Source organism: Ictidomys tridecemlineatus, chromosome X (assembly GCF_052094955.1).
Source record: "Ictidomys tridecemlineatus isolate mIctTri1 chromosome X, mIctTri1.hap1, whole genome shotgun sequence".
In the NCBI taxonomy this organism is placed as follows: Eukaryota; Metazoa; Chordata; class Mammalia; order Rodentia; family Sciuridae; genus Ictidomys; species Ictidomys tridecemlineatus.
The window spans coordinates 50052839-50075946 of record NC_135493.1 but is presented as its reverse complement, the minus strand read 5'-3'; the positions used below and the strand labels follow the sequence as shown (position 1 = coordinate 50075946).

General features: G+C 30.0%; 1 protein-coding gene across 5 annotated transcripts in view; it reads right to left on the bottom strand.

The window, feature by feature from the left end:
* Pcdh11x (protocadherin 11 X-linked) overlaps positions 1-23108 on the bottom strand; it is a 694600-nt gene that overhangs the window by 5151 nt on the left and 666341 nt on the right. The gene's annotated exons all lie outside the window — the stretch shown is intronic.

The window sequence follows — 23108 nt, the reverse complement described above, 5'->3', positions numbered from 1 at the left end:
AACTAAGCAATCTTTATATAAATACATCAGAGACTTCCAGTATTTTCACAGTTGTTACCTAATTTGTCAGGAAATAATTCCTAGAGAAACATAAATATCAGAGAGTTGGTGGATGGGATTTCATTTTTATAATTATATTTGCTCTGTAAAAGCAATGTAAAGAATGAAAAGACAAGATAAGCCACATACTAAGTGAAATAATTTACAAATCTTTTGACAATGAATTTGTGCATATAAAAGAACAAAAACACCAATAGTAAGAAAACAGAGGATTCAACAAATGGGCAAAAGATATTTATAGATACATCGCTATGGAAGATGTAATATGTTTGATAAGCATATAAAGAGGGGCCTTACAGTATTGGATGCTAAAGCAATTCAAATTAAAACTACAAAGAGATAAGCTTACAAATCTGTTAGAGTGATTAGAAAAAGAAACTAATAATACCGAGTGCTAATAAGGATTTCTGGCAATAGGAATACTCCAAGATTGCTGGTTGAAATGCAGAATAGCATAAGAAATTTGGATCACAATCTGTCAGTTTCTTATAACGGAAAACATACACTTTTCAAAATAAGAACAAGCCGAGCACATTGGCACTCGCCTATAAACCCAGATACTGGGGTGGCTGAGGCAGGAAGATCACAAATTCAAGGCCAGCCTCAGCAAATTAGGAAGAACCTGTCTCAAAATAAAAAAGAAAGTGCTGGGAATGTAGCTCAGTTGAATAGCCACCCAGGGTTCAGTTCCTGGTACAACAACAGCAACAAATAGCAACCCCAGTCCTGCATATTTACCGAAATAACTTAAGTAATTTCAAACTTATGACTTATGCTAATGTAGAACCATATAGGTAAAGGTTGGAACCAGTTTACTAATAATCACCCAGTGATAAGTGGGTTAACTGTGCCACATTTGTATAATGAAATACTATTCAACAATAAAAAGAAACATATTAGTGATTGCCAGAACAACATTCATTTCACTGAAATGAATATTAAGAGAAAGAAGTTAATATATAAAATATATAACATATGTTTATGTTATATATTTATATAACGTTATATAAATGATAAAATGTAGGGATCATAGACAAATCAGTGGTTACCAGGGGTTGAAAATTGAGGAATACTGACAACAGAAGGAAAAGTTTAAGGTACTGAAACTGTTCTCTATCATAAGATGATTCCATGTATTTGTCAAAAATGCTAGAACTATACAACATGAAAGAGTTTTACAGTATGTAAATATAAAAAGTACCTATGAGCACTTTGCAAATACTGAACAATTATATATTTTATAACTCATCCTTTACCTCCTCTATTAGGTTCAGAATTTTATATAAAAAGGTATTCTGATCAAGTTAAACAGTACTGGAAATAAATATCATATATTACCTTTGTGGACTTATTGTTTGAATATTTTTAATACAAAGTTACCAGATTTAAAACATAATTTAAAAAAATAATGGTTAGAATAGTAAAACTATGGAATATGGGATTGGTTTATTTACTTACTATAACAATCCAATAAATTAAAAGTTATATATGACATTCAATCTTATACATTTTTAACTATACAAAGCATTTAAAAAGAGCAATTTTTGTTTTGGTACATGATATGAGGAGAAGAATAGAGTAGGGAGGATGAATTTGGTTTATTAGAGAAAGAAACTATCCATTTATTTCTTCTTATTTTCTTAATTTCCAGTTGCAACAATATAGTTAATTAAATTTGACTAAAATTAGTTATATTAAATATTAAAATCAGATAATATCCAATTAAATTCAACTAATAGTTATAACTTCAAAAATGATTAATATAATTTCCTTTCAGACTCTGATCCCAGAAAAAAATACTTTTCAATTTTTTCTGTCTTTGCATGTGTGCTGAGTGATAAAAACAATTCAGATTCTTGTGCAGAGTTTTAAAATTTAAAGATAAAGGTACAAGTTCCCATAAGTTCTCAAGAAAATATGAAGTCCAGGTGGTGTCATTATACTTATTGTACTTAAAATCAAAACACAGAAATTATGAATGTAATGCGCTCCACTATTGTCATGTATGTAAGAAATAATAATAATAAAATTTATATCATAAATAAAAGAATGAATTTTCAAAAAATAAATAAAATAAAAACACAAGGCCATAAAGAACTGAATCTCTTTTAAGATTAATTTTCTCCATTAGACAGCCATTTACTTTCCTTTTAGAGAATACTACATAAAGGGTCCTGATGCAATTAACATTTAAAAATGTTCTATACTCTTGCACAATTATGTCTGATAAATATTTGGGAGGGTGGAGTTTTATTTAATTTAGATAATATTAAATCATAAAAGCAAGCATGGAAATATATGAATATATGCATTACTATACTTTAAAACACAATTTAGTTTCTTGTTTATCTGAAAAGCAACTCATCTGGTACCATTAAATTTTACAACATAATACATCATAGTCTCCACATTAAGCAACTTGCCTTCATATGATAAAGAAATTTATTAAAATTTTATTATCACTAGCAGAGTGAATGATTTTTCATCATTAGATTTATTGAAATATAATTCATATCTAAAAATGCACCCATTTAAAATGAATAGTCCAATGGCTTTTAGTATATTCATTGAGTTATAAAACCATCACCATAATCAATTTTGGGACATCCTTAAGATCTCCAAAATATCCCTAAGCAGTCACTGCTCACATTCTCCCCAACTGGTAGCCCTATGCAACCAAGAATTTTCCTCTGTCTCACTAGATTTGTCTTTCTGAATATGTAATTTAAATGGTAATTTTTTTCAGATTCTTTGATGACTGATCTGTTATATAATGCTTTTAAGATTAATCCATATTGTAGTAGTATGCATTAGTAATTCAGTTCTTCCAGTTGCTCAATATTTTCCTTTTTATGGGGATATCACATTTTATTTATCCATTCATCAGTTGATAGACATATGGGTTGTTTCCACTTTGGGGCTATCATGAATAATGCTGCTATGAATATTATGTGAAAGTTTTGTGTGCTGGGTCATATGTCAACTCTGTTTAACTTTTGAGGAAATGTTCAATGTTTCCCCAAATGGGCTGCACCATTTTACATAAATATCAGAAACACCTGAGGGCTCCAATTCATCTAAATATTTGACAACACTTGTTATTGAATTATTTTTTATTTATAGTCATCCTAGTGACTAAGAAATAGTATCTAATTATGGTTTTGATTTGCATTTCACTGACTGCTAATGAAATTGAACATCTTGTCATGCACTTATTTGTCATTTATCATCTTTGGAGAAATGCCTATTCATATTTTTACCCATGTTAAAATTAAGTTGACCTTTTCATTGTTGAGTTGTGCAATATATTTCTAGATATAAGTCCCTTATATAAAATTTGCAAATAGTTTCCCCCATTCTATTGTTTATTTTTTTCAGTTTTTTTATGATGTTCTTTTGTACTAAGGTACAAAACTCTTGAAGTTAACAAAGATTAATTCATCTTTATGTTGTTTCTTGTACTTTTGTGTCAGATCTAAAAAAAAAAAATGCTTAACGTGAGGACACAAAAACTTACCCCTGTGTTTTCCTTATTAATTTTAAAGTTTCAGCTCTTAAAACTGATTTCCATTTGGAATTACTTTTTTTAGTGCATATTGTAAGGAAGGGGTTCAAAATCATTCCTTTGTATGTTGATAGACAGTTGTCACAATGCCATTTGTTAAAAGGTGATTCATTTCCCATTGTTTTTTATTGGCATGCTTGTTGAAAATCAATTGACCATACATAGGAGAGTTTATTCATGAAATGTTAATTCTATTGCACTGATACATAGTATTTCATTATGCTTGCATCATACTTACTCAGATGTTACAGTCTTGTGAGATGTTTTAAAATCAGAATGGTTGAGTCATCCAACTTTGTACTTATTTGTTTAAAAAATTCGGGCTATTCTAGTTCCCTTGAATTCTCATAGTTTTTTGGATCAGTTCCTCACTTTCTACAAAAATCTAGATGGAATGTTGATAAGGATATGTTGATTCCTAAGATGAATTTGTGGAGGACTGTATCTTACAATATTAAAACTTCCAATCTATGCACTTCTGTTTGACCTTCTGTTTGTCCACTCTTACCTACAGTATTCATATTTGCTATGAAAAACTAAGTCAAATTGTTCTAATTATTTATTCTACTGATTCAAATGTACTATTCACTCCCTTCACTCCCTTGGGTCTTCTTTTCTTTTCTTTTCTATTTTTGTTATTGTAATTTCACATTCTAGAATTTTGTTTGGCATTTTTATATATTTTATTACTTTATTGATACTCTGATGAAATATTGTCATATTATCTTTCTTAATTAAGCATAAATTCCTTTAGATCTTTTTACATATTAAAATGCTTCTTTGCAGTTGATTTTAATGTTTGTCAGATCTGACATCAGGGCCATCTTATAGTTTTTGTTGTTTATTTTTTTCCATATAAACTCCATAGTTCCCCTGTTTATGTATCTCATGCTTCTGTCAGGCTTCTGCTTTGTGGCTGTTTGTTGCTTTCCCCTTCTCTCTCTCTCTCTCTCTCTCTCTCTCTCTCTCTCTCTGTCTCTCACCCTCCTTTGCCATTGTAATGGACGTTGAAGCGCCATCTCAATGAGGTTTTGATTTGTTTTTCCCTAAAAACTAGTGACATACAATACCTTTTCATGTGGATGGATCCAACATGGTGGCGGGCACGGAGAGATCAAGTCTCTGACCTCTTCAACTATGCTGGCATAGGGAGTCGTAAACAGTCTAAATTCTGTTTGCTCAGGATCACTAGGCAATGCTGAGCTGACGTGGATCTGGGGCGAACAGTCTGGGCCTCTCAGAACACACACTGAGCCCGGATCGGCTGAATTCAAGCTCCCGTTTGGTTCGCCTGCTTCCCGCAGACAAATAGCTATGACTCAGCACTAATCCATCCCGCTGAAACAACTGGTTGGCCCTTCTGATCCTACAGAGGTAAATGCCAACCGAGTCTTCATAGGTAGTGGTCACAGGTTTGAAACGGGGCTTGGGAGAGACAGTAAGGACCCACCCGTTGCATTGGTCACCCGGCAAAGGGAAACGAACTGTCGCCATTTGCAAGAGATACCACCATGGCAGAGAACTGACATCACCAGACTGCGGCGGAAGAGATAACTTCATTGAAACCTGCGGCTATAGGTGTGTAATTCCCTAGTCTTCCCTCTCCACACATCGGGGAAAACTTAAGGGCCACTCCCAGCTCTCCCATGAGCGTGATAGCCAGACCGAGGGAATCAGAAGTGTCGCGGGACCCCCAGCGCGGAACTCCCGGCTACCGCTCCCACCAGTGCTGACAACTGAGGTCTCTTGCACCAGCTACCGGGGGCGTGGCTACCAGAGGGCAAATAAAATTCGCTGAGGATTCTCAGCTCCAAGCTCTACAAACTTAGGGTCTGAGGGAATGGCAAACATGGAGAGTGTGCCCAGTCGTTCATGAAAACAGGGCTCCCGGGAGCAGCAGACCTGGCGTGTAGCCAGTAATGTGGTGAGCATCACCGGTGAGAGGGGCCTTGCTAGAGGAAAAGTGGGGAAATGACTAGACACAAGAGGAGGCCCTAGGCACTCAGGATTGGAGACTTGCCCAGTCTGGGAGGAGGAGCTGCTGCACAGTGATTGGTTCCCGCGTATTGACAGGAGAAGCTTGGCCTGATGGGCACAGCTCCACCTACTGGAAGAGAAGTTAATCAAACTCTAAGACTGCATTTATTAGTTGTTTTTTTTTTCTTTTTTTTTTGATTTGGGTTTTTTTTTTCATTTTCATTTTTCTTTCCTGTTGTTTTTAAAATTTTTTAAAATTTTTTTTAATTTTTTTCTTCTAATTTTAATTTTTATTTTTTTATTATTATTATATTAAAATTTTTTTTCTTTTTTAATTTCCTATTTTTTTTCTTCTTTTGTCTTTTCATCTCTTTTCAATTTTCTTATTCCCCCTTCCTTGAATTCTACCTGCTTACTCTCATTCTCTTTAGTGACTTCTGCCCTTCCCTTCTAATACCTTTCCTCCCAAGCATCAAATAAATTTATAGGAGTAAACAGTAACTCAGCAGTCAAACAGAACAAGAAGTAACATGAGTAGCATGAAAAAGCAAGGAAGAAAACGAGTACAAACAATGCAGAACAGCCTAAATATTCAGGAGGACCTAGAGTCATTAGAAAAATGGTCATATAAAGAACTCAAGGAACACCTTAGACAGATGGAATGGAACCTTAAAGAGGATATGAGACAGCAAATTCAAACAGTGAAAGAACACATTGAAAACGAATTACATAAACACATAAAAGAAGAAGTTAAGCATCTTTATCAGGAGATAGAGATTATAAAAAAATCAAACAGTAATTCTAGAAATGAAGGAAACTATAAACCAAATTAAAAACTCAAATGAGAGTATCACTAACAGAGTGGAGCAAGTAGAAGCCAGAACACCAGATAATGAAGACAAAATATATCATCTTGAAAAGAGTCTAGCCAACTCAGAAAGGCAGGTAAAAAATCACGAGAAAAACATCCAAGAGATATGGAATAAGATAAAAAAAAAACAAACTTAAGAGTCATCGGGATAGAGGAAGGTACAGAGATTCAAACCAAGGGAAAGAGTAACCTGCTGAATGAAATAATTACAGAAAACTTTCCAGAAATAAAAAAAGGAAACGGATATACAAATTGTAGATGCATACAGGACACCGAGCATACAAAATCACAGTAGACCAACGCCAAGACACATTGTTATGAAGATATCCAATATACAGAACAAAGAGAAAATATTAAAAGTTACAAGAGAAAGGAGGCAGATTACATTCAGGGGTAAACCAATAAGGTTAACAACGGATTTTTCATCACAGACGCTGAAAGCAAGAAGGTCATGGAACAATGTATTTCAAACACTGAAAGACAATGGATGCCAACCAAGAATTCTGTATCCAGCAAAATTAAGCTTCAGGTATGACAACAAAATAAAAATCTTTCATGATAAACAAAAGTTAAAAGAATTTGCAGCCAGAAAACCAGCATTGCAAAGCATCTTGAGCAAAACACTACACAAGGAAGAAATGAAAAACAATAAACAAAACCATCAGTGGGAAGTGCCTCGGTAAAGACAGAGGTTGGGGGGGGGGAAACATAATCATGGATAAACAAACTAAATTTAAAAAAGGATAAATAATCAAACATGGCTGGAAGTACAAGCCATATATCAATAGTAACTCTAAATGTTAATGGCTTAAACTCTCCAATAAAGCGACATAGGCTGGTATCATGGATTAAAAAAACAAATCCAACAATATGCTGCCTCCAGGAGACACATCTGATTGGAAAAGACATACACAGGCTGAAGGTGAAAGGATGGGAAAAAATATACCACGCACACAGTCCTCGTAAGCAAGCAGGGGTGGCCATCCTCATATCGAATAAAATCGACTTCAAGACTAAGTTAATCAAAAGGGATAAGGAAGGACATTATATACTGTTAAAAGGAACCATTCATCAACAAGATAATAACAATTATCAATATTTATGCACCAAATAATGGTGCTGTGACATTCATAAAACAAATTCTCCTCAAGTTTAAGAATCAAATAGACCACAACAAATAATTATGGGTGACTTCAACACACCTCTCTCATCATTGGACAGATCCTCTAAACAAAAGTTGAATAAAGAAACTATAGAACTCAATACCACAATCAATAACCTCAACTTAATTGACATATATAGAATATATCAACCATCATCAAATGGATATACTTTTTTCTCAGTAGCACATGAATCCTTCTCAAAAATAGACCATATATTATGCCATAGGGCAACCTTCAGTAAATATAAATGGGTGGAGATAATACCATGCATTTTATCTGATCATAATGGAATGAAACTGGAAATCAATGATAAAAGAAGAAAGGAAACATCCTACATCACATGGAAAATGAACAATATGTTACTGAATGATCAATAGGTTACAGAAGACATAAAGGAGGAAATCAAAAAATTCTTAGAGATAAATGAAAATACAGACACAACATATCGGAATCTATGGGACACAATGAAAGCAGTTTTAAGAGGGAAATTCATCGCCTGGAGGTCATTCCTCAAAAACAGAAAAAAAAAAAAAACAAATAAATCAGCTCACACTTCATCTCAAAGCCCTAGAAAAGGAAGAGCAAAACAACAGCAAATGTAGCAGAAGGCAAGAAATAATTAAAATCAGAGCGGATATCAATGAAATTGAAACAAAAGAAACTATTGAAAAAATTAACAAAACTAAAAGAGGGTATTATAGTGTTAATGGTGGAAAAAGCCAATGTCCAGAGAGTACTGGAGATGGTGGAAATAAGGGAAGGATAGGAGAGGAATAAGTAAGTGGCAATTTACAGTATGCTAGTGTGTACAGCCTTTTGGACAGTTAATTGGGACTTCAAATGAAAAGAGAGTCCTAGAGACAGTATTCCTTCTCAGTCTAGGGAAGTGAACCCAAAATAATCCTTGATATATTGGAACTGGAATAGATGAAACATGTGAATTATGCACTGGCTGATTAAGAGTGAATATAAGGGGGTTGGGATTGTTACTCAGAGGTAGCATGTTCGCCTACCATGTGCAAGGCACTGGGTTCGATCCTTAGCACCACATAAAAATAAATAAAGGTATTGTGTCCAACTACAACTAAAAAAAAAATAGATTGAATATAAGGAAACATTCCCTGAATTGAGCAGAATAATTCTTTCATTATATTTTATTTCCTGAGATTGCCTTTTCTCACTATTTATATTCATCCCAACTATGAATTTTATTCTATATACATATATACATAATGCAACTTAAGTGCAGTTTGGTATATATGCATGTACTTTCTTTTATTAAGAATGACTTCTCATTAACCTCACATTTTTATCCTTTCTATAACTTGGTAAGTTTCTTAGTGATATAATTTTTGAGTCTGTTTTGATGGATTTCTTCTGACTCACTATGGCAATAAAACTTTGGTTTTAAAATATTCACAGATGAACCAGGTTAATGATACTGCTTTTTCTTTTACCCCCACAAGGTGTTAATAGGGTGAGTTACAAATACATAATTTTTAAAGGTTAAAACAATCATGCAATCATGAATTCCTGGGATAAATCTCATCCCTCCCTCTCTCTCTCTCTCTCTCTCTCTCTCTCTCTCTCTCTCTCGTGTGTGTGTGTGTGTGTGTGTGTGTGTGTGTATCTATATTACATTTGTTAGGATTTATGGACTATTTTCCTTAAAATTTGTTGTATATTTTTGAAGGATTTTATCTCTGTAGTTCTTTTTTATTCTCTTTTGTCTTTATTTCTTAATATCTTTTCTTGACTTTTGTATCAAAATAATGTTAGAGGTGTAAATGAGTTGTAAGTCATCCCATCCTCATATTTTCTGAAAAACTCTGTGTAGAATTTTGTTATTTTCTATTCTTTTAAAAATATTTGCTAAAATTCACCTGTGAAGCAACCTGGGTATGGAGCTTTCTTTGGGTGAAATTTTTAACAACTTAAATTTATTCAAAAATCATATAGTTGTTAAGAAGTATTTTCTTGAGAATGTTTGGTAGGCTATTTTACAATGTTTTGTCTATATATTATACATTGTTAAATACATTGAAAAATGTTTATTATGATTCTCTTAAAATTTTACTGTCTAGAATCTGTGAAGATGAGCTGTATTTTATTCTTAATGTTGGGGATGTTGATTTCCATGTTTTTATTTCTTGATCAGTGTAGCTAAGGTATATTAGTAAATATTTCAAGCAATGAATACTTGGCTAATTAATGTTCTCAAATGTTGATTTTCTATTTTATTGAGTTATACTTTTATCTTTATTTTTTTTTTTTCTACTTGCTTTGGGTTTACTTTTCACATGTTTTTCTTGCTTCCTAAAGCATAGTTTTAGAGCATTAATTTTTTTTACTTTTTTTTTTTTACTTCTTCTCATCTAAAGCTATAATGCGTCCAAGGCCAATTTTAGTTGATTGCATGACATAAAGTTCTATATACTGTATGTTCATTATAATTCAGTTTAAAATATTTTCTGATATTTTAATTTTTTCTTTGTATATTGTTTATTTTCCAAGTATTGCTACTTTTTTCTATATAGCTTATTGTTATTCATGATATAGTTTCCTTGAGGTCAATGAACATATTCTTTGCACTTTACATCTTTTTAAATTTATTAAGAATTATTGTAGAGTCAGCAAATTAACTTTTATGTACAATTAGCACAAAACAGCATGCCTTATAATCTAGGGATGTAGTGTTCTTTAAGTATCTAGTTATCAAGTTAGATCAATATAGCTGATTGTACTGTTTGGGTCTTCTGTTTTTCACTGATTTAAAAAATATATTTATCCCATCATTTGCAAAGGGAATTATGTTAAAAATATCCCACTATTTATGGGGTTGTTCATTTCTCAATTTAATTTTATAATTTTTGCTTCATGTATTTTGAAGCAATAAGAAACAGACATTTGTGACTGACATATATTCCTAATATTTTCTTTATCATTAAAATGTCTTTTTTATTTTTGGCTTTCCTATTTGGAAATATTTTTGATAATATTAATAGAGCCACTCTGGGGTTCTCAACACTTGCTTTTTGCATAATATACCTTTTTCATCAATTTATTTATAACTTCTCTGTCTTTATTCAAAGTTCTCTCTATATGCACCATGATCAAGTGGGATTCATCTCAGGGATGCAAGATTGATTTAACATACAGAAATCAATAAATGTAATTTATCACATCAATATACTTAAAGATAAGAATCATATGATAATCTCAATAGATGCAGAAAAAGCATTTGACAAAATACCACACCCCTTTATGTTCAAAACACTAGTAAAACTAGGGATAACAGGAACATATGTCAACATCGAAAAGGCATTTATGGTAAGCCTCAGGCCAATATCATTCTAAATGGAGGAAAAATTGAAGGCATTGCCTCTAAAAACTGGAACGACAGGGATGCCCTCTTTTCTTTTAGATAGCATAAAGTGGGGTCATGCTTTCAGCCTTTACTTGAAGTGTTGAATCCAACATTTAATGTAATTACTGATATGATTTAATTCAGTTCCTCATTTTATTATTAATTTCTGGTCCATCACCTCTTCATGTTTTACCATCTGTTCTCCTTTGCCCTTTTTATGGTTATTTATTTATTTTTTTACATTTTGATTTTATTGTTTCTTGGTTCATTTGCTAAATATCTGCACTTTTAAAAAGAGTGTTCTAGGAATTAATATATATATATATATATATATACACACACACACACACACACACACATTTAAAATTAATGTTGTATTATTGAAGAAATATATTCTGATGCTTGTTAAAATGGTAAGAAAGAATTTACTCAGGACTACCCTGATAGGTAATCTAATGCAATAGGGGGGAGAAAAAAGGGCTGGACATTGAAAGCAATGAAGAAAGATGGTTATTTATAACCAAGTAGCAGAGTATATGTGGTAGGAATGCTGAGGAGTTGATGGATGGAAAATTATTAAGTGACAATATCAAATATATGAGGATTCTTGCCAAACAATGCTAACGTGTTTCTTGCTGAAGACTGGCCAGCATGATCAGATATTGATGCTGGGCATTGTCTTTTAATTGGCAAAACATGATTCTTGCTAACCTGGACTGAAGACAGTGACTTAGCCCAAGGTCTGGCTAAACTCTGATTAAAAGAAAGTCATTGTCAATACATGTTTAAATAAAATATAGTAACTTCCTGTGGTTAATATGACAGAATTCAGGAAATAGATACCAAAATACAAAACATTCAGCAAGAATTTGCAAGCCCTTTTCCATAACAATGTTTTCAACTACTTGCTTTTCTATAAACACACACACACACACACACACACACACACACTCCTTGGGTAATAAAATATGAAAAATATGCCTATACATGGTTTCTATCACTTTTCTGGGCAAATTGAACAATAATTCATAAATACCAATTGTGTTATTGAACTTTGCACGTATACTAAGAAAGATATTATAATATTATTTTAGTTAATGCAAATATGAAATTAACAGAGTATTCCAAGTCCACATTGTTAGGCTCAACACAAAGAAATTTAAAGGATGCTTCTTAACTGCAGCTGACAGATTTGTTAAAAAAAACTAGCTAAATTAGAATTTCAAATAAGTAAAACTAAAGTTTTAGTATAACTATGCCTCATGTAATATTTGAAAAATTTTTTTTGAAAAATGCTATTTACATGAAATTTAAATTTAGCTGGACAACCTATATTCTTGACATTGATGTCCCAAGAAAATCTATGAATATTCTATGAGTATACAACAAATGTAGAATAACAATGGTAATTTATTTACTTTTAATCATATGTTTTAGAGATTACTTAAAATAACCTATCTATATGCATAGTTGTATTTATATTTATGAATAAATTTATGATATTACTTATATACAATACACATCCTAACATTACATACTCTATTTTTGTGTTTGGAAGTTGAAATACATTCATAAAAAAATCTTTAATTCTTATACCTTGATGAAAACTCATTTTTCAACTTATCAAATTTGACTATCCCTCATCCTGATTCTCAAAAAAATGACTTACATTTTCTGAAGGACATATGGATTTATTTTAGCAAAATCATATTCACTAATATTCATTGTTTCTAGTATTTTTTATATTTATGTAGGCTAGACCACACAGAATAATGCTAAATGTGCTGCTTTATATTTTGTGATCTCTTCTACTTCAGATCAAATCTTAAAAGTGTTTTTCATAAATACATTCATTCTGATCATCTTAATTCCAACAAATAAATTATTATTAATTTATGTAAATAACTCTACTGATTCAAAGATGATAGGAAAGACTATCATAAATTATACCTTGATATTTATACTTTCTTCCTTGTCCTGTGATGAGGATTCATATTTTAAGAAAAGACTAATCTAACTTTGACTTTCTACCATTGAATGTTAACAAGTAGCAGGGGAAATTTTAGAGTTTTTGCACACTAAAATCTATTTAGACACAAGTGATATTATATTCCTATACTACTTGTTCTTACCAAAGCCATTAAAATTAAAATTACATCTAAAGAATCTAAAGATGTAATTCTAAAATTACATCTAAAGACATAAAATCTATGCCTATGGTTTTGTATTTATCCCTAACATGTTTCAACATAAAACAAGAATATATTTTTCCCAAGATTTAGTTTGTCTATCAATTTCACAGAGTAATCATTATAAAATTGAAGAAAACACATGTTTAAATTAGCCACTTCATGATATTGTGTGGGGTTTTGTAAATTATAAAATGAAAATTACTCATTAAGACTACTTAAATATTTTATCAAATTAATTTAAGACATAGTTAATACACTGTTTTAGTACTCCCATTGAAAATATGCTTAAAAAAAGCTATAATAAGTATTTAAATGACTGCACATTTAAGTACTTATTATAGCTTTGTGGTAATGCATGCAATTTGTATATATGTAATATATATTTCAAAACACAATTTGCCCTGATAATATCATATCTCTAAGAGCAATATAAATCATTTAGTTTATAATATTTGACTATTGTATTTATTCCCTGATAGTCTTGCTAATTATTTATAATATACATAGTATTAGTAAAATATAATTGAAATTTATTATGTCTCTAAAGACATTATGAATATCATACCTTTTAGGAAATTTATTACATCCCATTAATAATATTCCAAAGAATATGAACATAACTAGTACAACACATGAATATTTAGTAAATATAACAAGAGTACATTATATTCATACCATTCAAAATACTGATTTGATATTTTACATATGTATGCATACATGCATATATGTGTTCACAATTAATTTACACTTTGTAATTAATATACATAATTACCATGGGGTTCTTAATGTATGTCTTATGAATATTTTGAATGTTAACTGCACATATTATCAAATACAATAGTAATTTAATCTCATTTAAAAACAGATAAACTTTGTTTTTCACAGATAATTTAAATAATTCTCATTTAAGTATAAATATATTCATTATTTATATAGGCATATGAGTATGAATAGGTGTAAGTAGGTATGAGTGTTGCATTTATTTATACAGGAGTGTGAGTATAAATAATAGGTAGGTATGAATATTTTAAATATATGATAATGCTATACAATACAATGGGAATACTGCATGACATATTTTTATTAGTATATCTTAGTATATCATCATACCTTACAGCATAAACATAAAATGAAAAATTCTTTGAAATAACAATTTAGTATTTTAAATTTAGGAAAAATTTCTAGTCAAATTGACAAATAGTAGTAATATGTGCTACAATTTTTTCACAAATCTGAAATAAAAATGTTTTGAATTATTGTCATTTTAATTCTATTTGGTAAAGAACATTATTTCAAATGTGTAATAATTTTAGATTTCATTGTGCCTCTATCAAAGGTTACATTATAAAAGTGTGTTTCTGAGTAATGTATAGCACCTTGCATTTCTGCATCATAGTTCAGATGCTTTGTGTTTAGTGAATTTGTGTACTTTTTTTGCATACTTGCATCCTTATTATCATAAGTAACTTTTTGCAGGATAGTTTTCATTTAATATTTCAAACATTTTGCCAGTTATAAAGGTAAATAATTTGATTTTACATATATAGAAGGTTACCTGTGCTAATTATCAGTATTATACATTGTACTATGACAAAATAAGCAATTATAAATGCATAATATTGACAAGATTTCGATAATGTAAAATGTACAAACAAATATTCCTCTTCAGTATATAATTGCAGAGTTTGCCCAACAATTACTGTATACTGTATACTGTATATTTTCTTCTGGAGATAGTTGGACTAAAGGGATTGATACAATTTAACTGTGAAGTCTATTTGCATCTTTTTCATACAGATAATAACTAAACACCTGGAGGAGGCTGATTCCTTAGTTGTGTTCTGAAAATGTAGGAATTTGAGAGGCACAATGAGATTGAGTTATTAAGTTAATATAGTAATAATTTAAATTGTATTTAAACTAGAGGTATATTGTCTCATCTTAGTCATAACTCTACACATGCAGAGTAGAAATCAATTTCTTAATAGTAAGTAAATACTTTGATAATGAAATTATAATAATATATTATTCCATAAACCATAACCTAAGATAAAAGAAGGAAATAAAAATATTATGTAGTATATTTTTGAACATGACCTTACTGTCAATGATTTCTATATTTCCTTCAACTTTCACAATCATCAGAAATTAAAAACAAACTGAAAATTTTAAAGATAGTTTGGCAAAAGCAGAGGTGGAAGTGTAGAATTTAATTTATAACCAAAGAGAAATAAAATAATGACTGTGATACTAGTTAGTTAGAATGACATAGATAACATTGTTTAGGCAAATTAGCTGTGAATTATTCAAATTACACATTCATTATTTCATACTCATATATCATAATGCAATCTTAAAAATTACTTTCCACATGCATATTTCCAAATTTAAGTAATAATTTCATATATATAAACATAGAAACACACACATATGTATGTATATATGTAAATATGTATATATGTATATGTTATGCTTGATTATTTGTAGATAGATTACTTGATCAAACTAACTTAAAAGATGAACTGATGCAAGTAAAACTATATATGTATATGTTATGCTTGATTATTTGTAGATAGATTACTTGATCAAACTAACTTAAAAGATGAACTGATGCAAGTAAAACTATGTCTGACTTTCTTATATTTTAAGCAATATGGAATATTTAACATATAAACTACAAAAAAAAGTTTTAGCAGTCATATTAGAGGGATTGCTATATACTTAAAGATATTTTTATCAATACTTTCCCAGGTTTGAAATTAATATTCATGTTAGCTGCTGAACCAAATTTCTAAGGGTTAAGAGAAATAACTACCAATTAAATACTGGACAATTTTATAGCAATCTTCAACAGAAAACCTGCTTATAAGGGTACCTAATATAATGAACAAACACAAACTTTTGTAAGTTTATAAGCAGTCACAGAAATCATATAAACAGCTATTCAGTAGTTAGAGCATCTGATTACTCACACCTGAGCAATTGACATGGGAAAGAACAATCATATCAATTGCATTGGATGGTAATACAAATTGAAGAGTATTTCAATAATTGAAAATTAACTGAAGAGTTTGCTGTGTTAGTTTGAGAGAAGGAATTAATGTTCTCCTGTGTTCTAAATATATTCCATGCATGATTTGGGAGAATATAAGTGGATTCTACAAGCATAATTTGAATTTTGGCTAAGGATTTTCATATCCCTTCACTATGAAACCCCAATAAACACCTTAATTAACTTGGCACTTGGGTATTATCAGGCTGAGCTAATGCAATATAATGAAGGCATTTTATATTTATATATTTTGATAAATTGAATATAAATCATCATGGTGAGCAGTTTCTGTCTTATATAAAGAAAATGTAAGGATTTATCTCCAAAATAACTTGTAGATGAATTAGTCTGATCACCTTTTGTCAGATTCATTGAAACTTATAGTACTGAGTTTCATAAAAAGAAATATAACAGGACAGTTAAAAGCACTGGAAATTTGCTTCCCAGGCCATGACAATAATGCTTTTAGCACCTAAAAGTGAATCTCTTTTCAAAAGAAAACTATTTACATTAACTTTCAACTTTATGATGTAAATAATTTAGAAGTTATTACTATCCTAAAGTTGGTATCAACTGCACTGTTTGCAATATAGGAACGATTTCATACACTCAAAATACTACAATTGTATCAGGAAAAGAAACTTAAAATCTTAAATGAGACACATAAATTACACTCAGTGTAATAACTACATTATTTTCCACGAACATGAATTTAAACTGTAGTTTTTCCTTTGGAATTTGGAATGCTCAATTTTAAATAAGATAAATCTTTGTAAAAGAACATAATTTTTTATTCTTCTGATGATTTCTGTTATTCTGTTTTTAAGCACATGCTTAAAATCAAAGAAAACCTACTTGGTTTTCTTTTATATTAGAATCCTAAAGAAATTTACCTTACTCCCTTATTATGTTCTATTCATATTATTTCTAAGACAATATAAACATTTAAGGGCAAAATGGGTATTTGTAAAATACAGTTGTACTTGTAACTGAATTTATTTAAAGGATTTTGATGAAAATCTCTTTTGATTTCTTTTCATATATAATAATTTCAGAGTTCCTTTTTGACTAGAAGTGTAAATATGTATCAGTATCATTCCATAAATGTTGCATTGTTTTCAATATATTTTGAAATAAATACCATTTTAGATATCAAGGATGAGTTTGTCTATTTTACTTTATAAAGATTGTTCAATCAATGCCAGGTCAGGTCCTGTCCTTGAACTCCAATTTCCCTGAATGAAATAGTAGCTTTTCCCCCACTTATTTTCACAATGAATTGAAGACACCTTAAAGATCCACTAGTCTAGTCATTATTGCATAATAGGAAATCAAGGTCAAGAAAAGTTAAATGAACTGCCCATGTTTACAGATCTAGTTAGTTATAAGGACAGTCTTAGAACCCAGTTCTCCTTATTCTCAATTCAGTATTTTTCTCCCTTGTGATATTGTATTATATTAGCCATTCAAAACATTTGATTCACATTTTGAAAATGAAGAATTATTTTTAGAATTCATATTAGAATACAATATTCAAAATAACATCAAAACTTGCAGTCCAAGCTTTTGGAAAATAAGGTTAATTAATTCTCTAAATTCTTTAACTTCTTTTTTTAATAATTACACTCAACTTTCTTATTTCCCATTATTCAACAAGTGATTAAATGATAATTAACATACAAGTAAAATAGTATAATATATAATCTGCTGAAAAATGCCCTTGTATATTTCAGATATAAATTCATAAAATTCAGTCATTCTTGAAATTGGTACTCACCATTCAGTCAAGCAACCTATTGCTTCTCTGGCCAATGTAAGCCAAAACTGGCTAAATTTAAGTTGTATTTGTCAGTTCTCTGCTGTTCTTGTCTACTGTATATGAAAGAATTTTATATTGATAACTGCTCTCAACTCTCATAAAATCAGGAAATATGACAGGCAAACTTCTAATTTATAATCTTCAATAAGAAGTTTAATATTGAGATGACTTCAATTTAAGCTTTAACTCTAACACTATCTCATAGTACACATAATTATTAGAGTGTTGAGGATAACTGTTTTCCTTAATTTTTTATTTTGGCAGTGCTGGGGATTGAACCCAGGGTCTTCAACATGCTAAGCACATGCTCCACCACTGAGCTATATACTTACCTTGAGGATGACTTTTAGGTCACATTTTAACACTTATTTACATTTAAGAGTTTATCTACATATATACCGTCAAGTTTAATTTTATGATTAAATTTAGTCCTTTATTCACATGATGTCAAAATGCATTTGACTGAGATTTTTTTTGTATCATTGTTCATTTGTTTGATATCAAGGTTTCCAAATATTCTATTAAACCCAATTTATTTATATTGATCCCATTCCACATTGGTCATCTATAATGATCATTAAGGTCACTGAATTACTTTTGCTTACAGTGAAGAATTATAGTTTTGTAATGTTTTCTTTTCATATGATTTTCAGTTATGGAAAAATATATTATATACAATTTAATTACATGTTATTATAATATCAAATATCATATTCATAATTCCCACCAAATATATACCTTAATGCTGATTTAACATATAGTTACTAAATATAATTTTTTATTCATTTTTTAAATTATGAAGAAAATTTTAACTAACTAAAATGTAAAATATATAAATTTATAACTTAATGGAGAATTACAGCTAGGTTTGTATACCCTAGAAAAAGCCATAAATTAAAACTAAACATACATTGCTCCTTATAAACATAAATAGAAATTGTAAGTTTCTGATGAAACTCCATAGGAACAAATGGGAGCTGATGTACTTATAACACTCATTCTGTGCAAGCTCACCATATGTGCCTGGGAATAAAAGGAGAAATTCTGACTTTATAAAACTTTAAATTAACTATACCATAAATCTGGAAAATATGAGGCAGTTTATGTAAGTTCTAAATTTTCTCAAAGAAATTCTTTATTATCTCTATCATTCCATTAAAATGTGAATTTAAAAAATATCTTCAAAGCGATATTATCCAACTGTTTATTATTTGTTCTCTGTTCTTATTTACCTTCCAATCTAAAAAATCTTCCCAAAATACCCTTTATATGTATATCGTTAATTTATTACAGCCCAATAGTTCCATTGAAGCATGCATAAAAATGTATCCAGTATGCAAAGATGAATTTTTTTATTTTTAGTTGTAGATGGACACAATACACTTATATTACTTATTTATTTTTATGTGGTACTGAGGATCAAACTCAATGTTTCACACTTGCCAGGCAAGTGTTCTACCATTGATCTATGAGCAAAGCCTCTATATTTTAATTCTTTTAGGGAATAATTTATCATAGTGATGAGTAGCTTCCTACCAAATGGCCTGTTCAAAAGTTGGAAGATTGCAAAATATTAGGCTGCAGTACTCAGGGTAAGGACAATTAGAAAATTTGACAGAAATGAAATTAATAGGTTGCAGGTTGAATTTGAATACATTTTTAAAAATTATCCCCTCTGCACCACCCACCATGAATCTATAATGATCATTAATGTCACTGAATTAATTTTGCATACAGTGAAGTATTATAGCCTTGTAATGTCACCTCAAAGGAACAACTTGATTGACAGTGAGTCATTTAGCTGTTCAAAAATACCATTGATTCACAGGGAGTTACAAGCTATTAATCAATAAACTAACACAGTCAAATGATTCACATTGGATGATACATCTTTTCTCTCTTGATATAATATCTATAATTGTATTTCATAAAATATGTATTAATATAAATCTAAGAAATGACAATTATGTCTATCAACTAAGGTTTCTAAGTAGGTATGCCAATAAGAATATATACATGTATACTGCTCTAATGAAAATATTTTTATTGCATATTGCAAAACGCAAAATTTAAACTCCTTTATTGAAAAACAAAAGTACATTCATGTAAGTTTATTGATGAGCTGAGGTTCCTGAAAAACTTTAATGATTAACACTAGAGTTAAACTTATGTGAAAACACCACAAAAATTGCAATATTTTTAATGAATATAAAATTTGAAATAATAACTTACTTAAAAGGAAGCAAAATTCAATGAAATGCATACAATGGAAGAGAGACTTAAAAATCTGCTTTTAAAAGTATACTTAATGACATTGGAAGAACTCATGGTATAATGTTAAGTAAAAAAGAAGTGAAGATATCAATACTATATTATCCCGATGTTTCAAATCCAACCTCCCCCAACAAAAAATGCATTCTGTTATAAAAAACATTTGAATAAGTCAGTTTCACAGTAGCATTTTAGCAGTAGTTATGTTTAAAAGATTTTTATTTTCAATGTTTTTACCAGCTTAATATTTTCTACAATACTACCAATGAACATGCACTAATGCATTAAACAAATAAATAAAAATTTAGTAGATATTTGTGTATGTAGAGGTGTGGCACAATATTCAACATGTAGTTGGCCCTCAATAAAAGATTAATAGCATTTATTAAGAATCAACTAAATGTCAAACACAGTGTCTGGAACATTTCATGCGATATTTCATTTAATCATTTCAATAACCCTGAAAAATAAGTGTTTTTCTCAATCTATTAGATGGGAAAACTGAAATGAGAAGGTTAAATAAATTTCGAAGGCCAAATAGCTTATTAAATGATAGAGACAGGAATTAAATCTCATTGCTTTTTACTCAAAATATTGTGCTCTTGGCATTTTAGCAAAATGCTGGCTCAATGATTACAAATCAATTGTACTAGGACCATACAACATTTCACTCTTTCTTTCCTTTGAAATTAAAGATTGATATTGAACCTGGAAGAAAAAAATTAACTAGTGAAAATTCCCTAAGTTGAGTAAAGAGTTGAAATACTTTATTTTCACTATCTTCCACTATGAGAGAGAGTGAGAAAATCGCTGAAAATTGAATGCAATTTTAATTTTTAATAATGCTATTATAATAGGATTTTAAAACAATACACAATTTTATAAACCTACTTTTCTTACATTGGAAGCTTAGAAATTGATAACCAGCATTAACATACGTAAGGATGTAAAATAACTTGTCCTATATCTGTCCAATTTTCTCTGAAGGTTTTATTATTTATTGTTTCTCAGTTTTATTATAAAATACATTGCACAATTATGATTTTAAAGAGTGCATGATATTTCCAGTATTATAACAAAATGATTCTGGCAGTAATAAAATTATATTTAAAGATTCTATATAATTAAATATATTCTGTAAACAGTTTCATAGCCCTTTAAAATCACTATGTCACTCAAAAAGGCAGAGTTTTATCTGGAGCTCATTTGTGGCTTACTTTATTATTTCTCATATATAGGTCTTAGCCCTGGTGAAGGTTGGTTCCCAAATCTGACTTTAAAATCTAGTGTAATTATAGTTATTTAATCAAACATCATTGAAATTTATAAAATACTCTACATGGCAGTATAGGAAACCATAGAAAATCCAGTATCATATGGTGCTGTAACTCAAGAAAATGTTGAAATTACATGTTTTAAATGGCAAGAAGGGAGATACTTAATGCTAACAGAAACTAAATGCTCAGTACCTTAAAAATACTTACTTTAAAAATATGAAACGATAATGTGTAAGTAGCCGATTTACACTTTTTATGCAGTTGGAATGTAGGCACATTTTGGAGGTAATAAATAAGGTGTCATCAAAGCATTAGTTTTACCATAATCCTCTGAGTAACAATGTATGTAATGTAGAAAACATTCATTCCGTTTTTGCTTCAGAGCTAATATTTCTTTATTACGTTTAGTTCATCAAAATGTGCTTAGACAGATGTGGATGCATATGTTTGTTTAATAACTGAATATCCATGTGTACTTGTATTTTGCATTTCTTTCTGCATTAATTACAATTCTAAAATATGTCAAGCTAACTCAATGTTTTAAATGAAATATTAATGAACAAATTCATTGGTCATGCTTCGATATTTATTTAGTCCTTGTCTATTCTTAAATTTCACTTCACTTTTTAATGTTTAAATGATATAAAATTAGAGTTAATAGCACCATATTCTTATATCTCCTAGAGTTAAATATTTTCTGGATTAATTTGAATTTTGTATAGCTGATTATTTGGTAACATTTTGATTAAAACAACTACCACAAAAAGTTAACTTGCTTTTGTTTAAATGATCATTTCCTGTGGAATCCTGTTGTCATTATTTGAATATAGATATTTTGTACAAAGTGATATTCACCAGATTAACTTTTCCAAAGATCTCTAAAATATGTGACATTAAAATTCATCCTTGGCTAATACAAGCTAAGCATATTGTTTGTATTTTTTAAATGATATATTTAATAAGCTGCAATATTTAGTCATGAACATTTAGCTACACAGGTCCCATTATATAGCATTACAAAACTGCTTTTCTTAATTGTGTAAATGATTGTTTTTCATAAATTTTCCAACACACTTCTTTTAATTAAACCAGAATACAATTTGCAGGCAATTCGTTGATACATTTTGATGGAAAATCCTTCTAATTCTTTGCAAAATACCAAAATGTTTTCATACATAAATCCTAAATTACTTCTTATCACTTTGGATTAATGACAAGTAAAATAAACTACCTTCCCAATGTACAATTTGGCAAGGAGTATACAATTTAGATTTTAGTTGGCTTAAAAATTAAATTTTATAGGTGTTTACACAGTCTATATTCTAAGCAGAATTTAATAATATGACTTGTAGTATCTCAAAAGTTCAGTGCTGGAAGCCGGGCGTGGTGGTGCACGCCTGTAATCCCAACAGTTTGGGAGGCTGAGGCAGGAGGAGTTCAAAGTCAGCCTTAGCAATGGCAAAGCACTTTGCAACTGAATGAGACCCTGTCTCT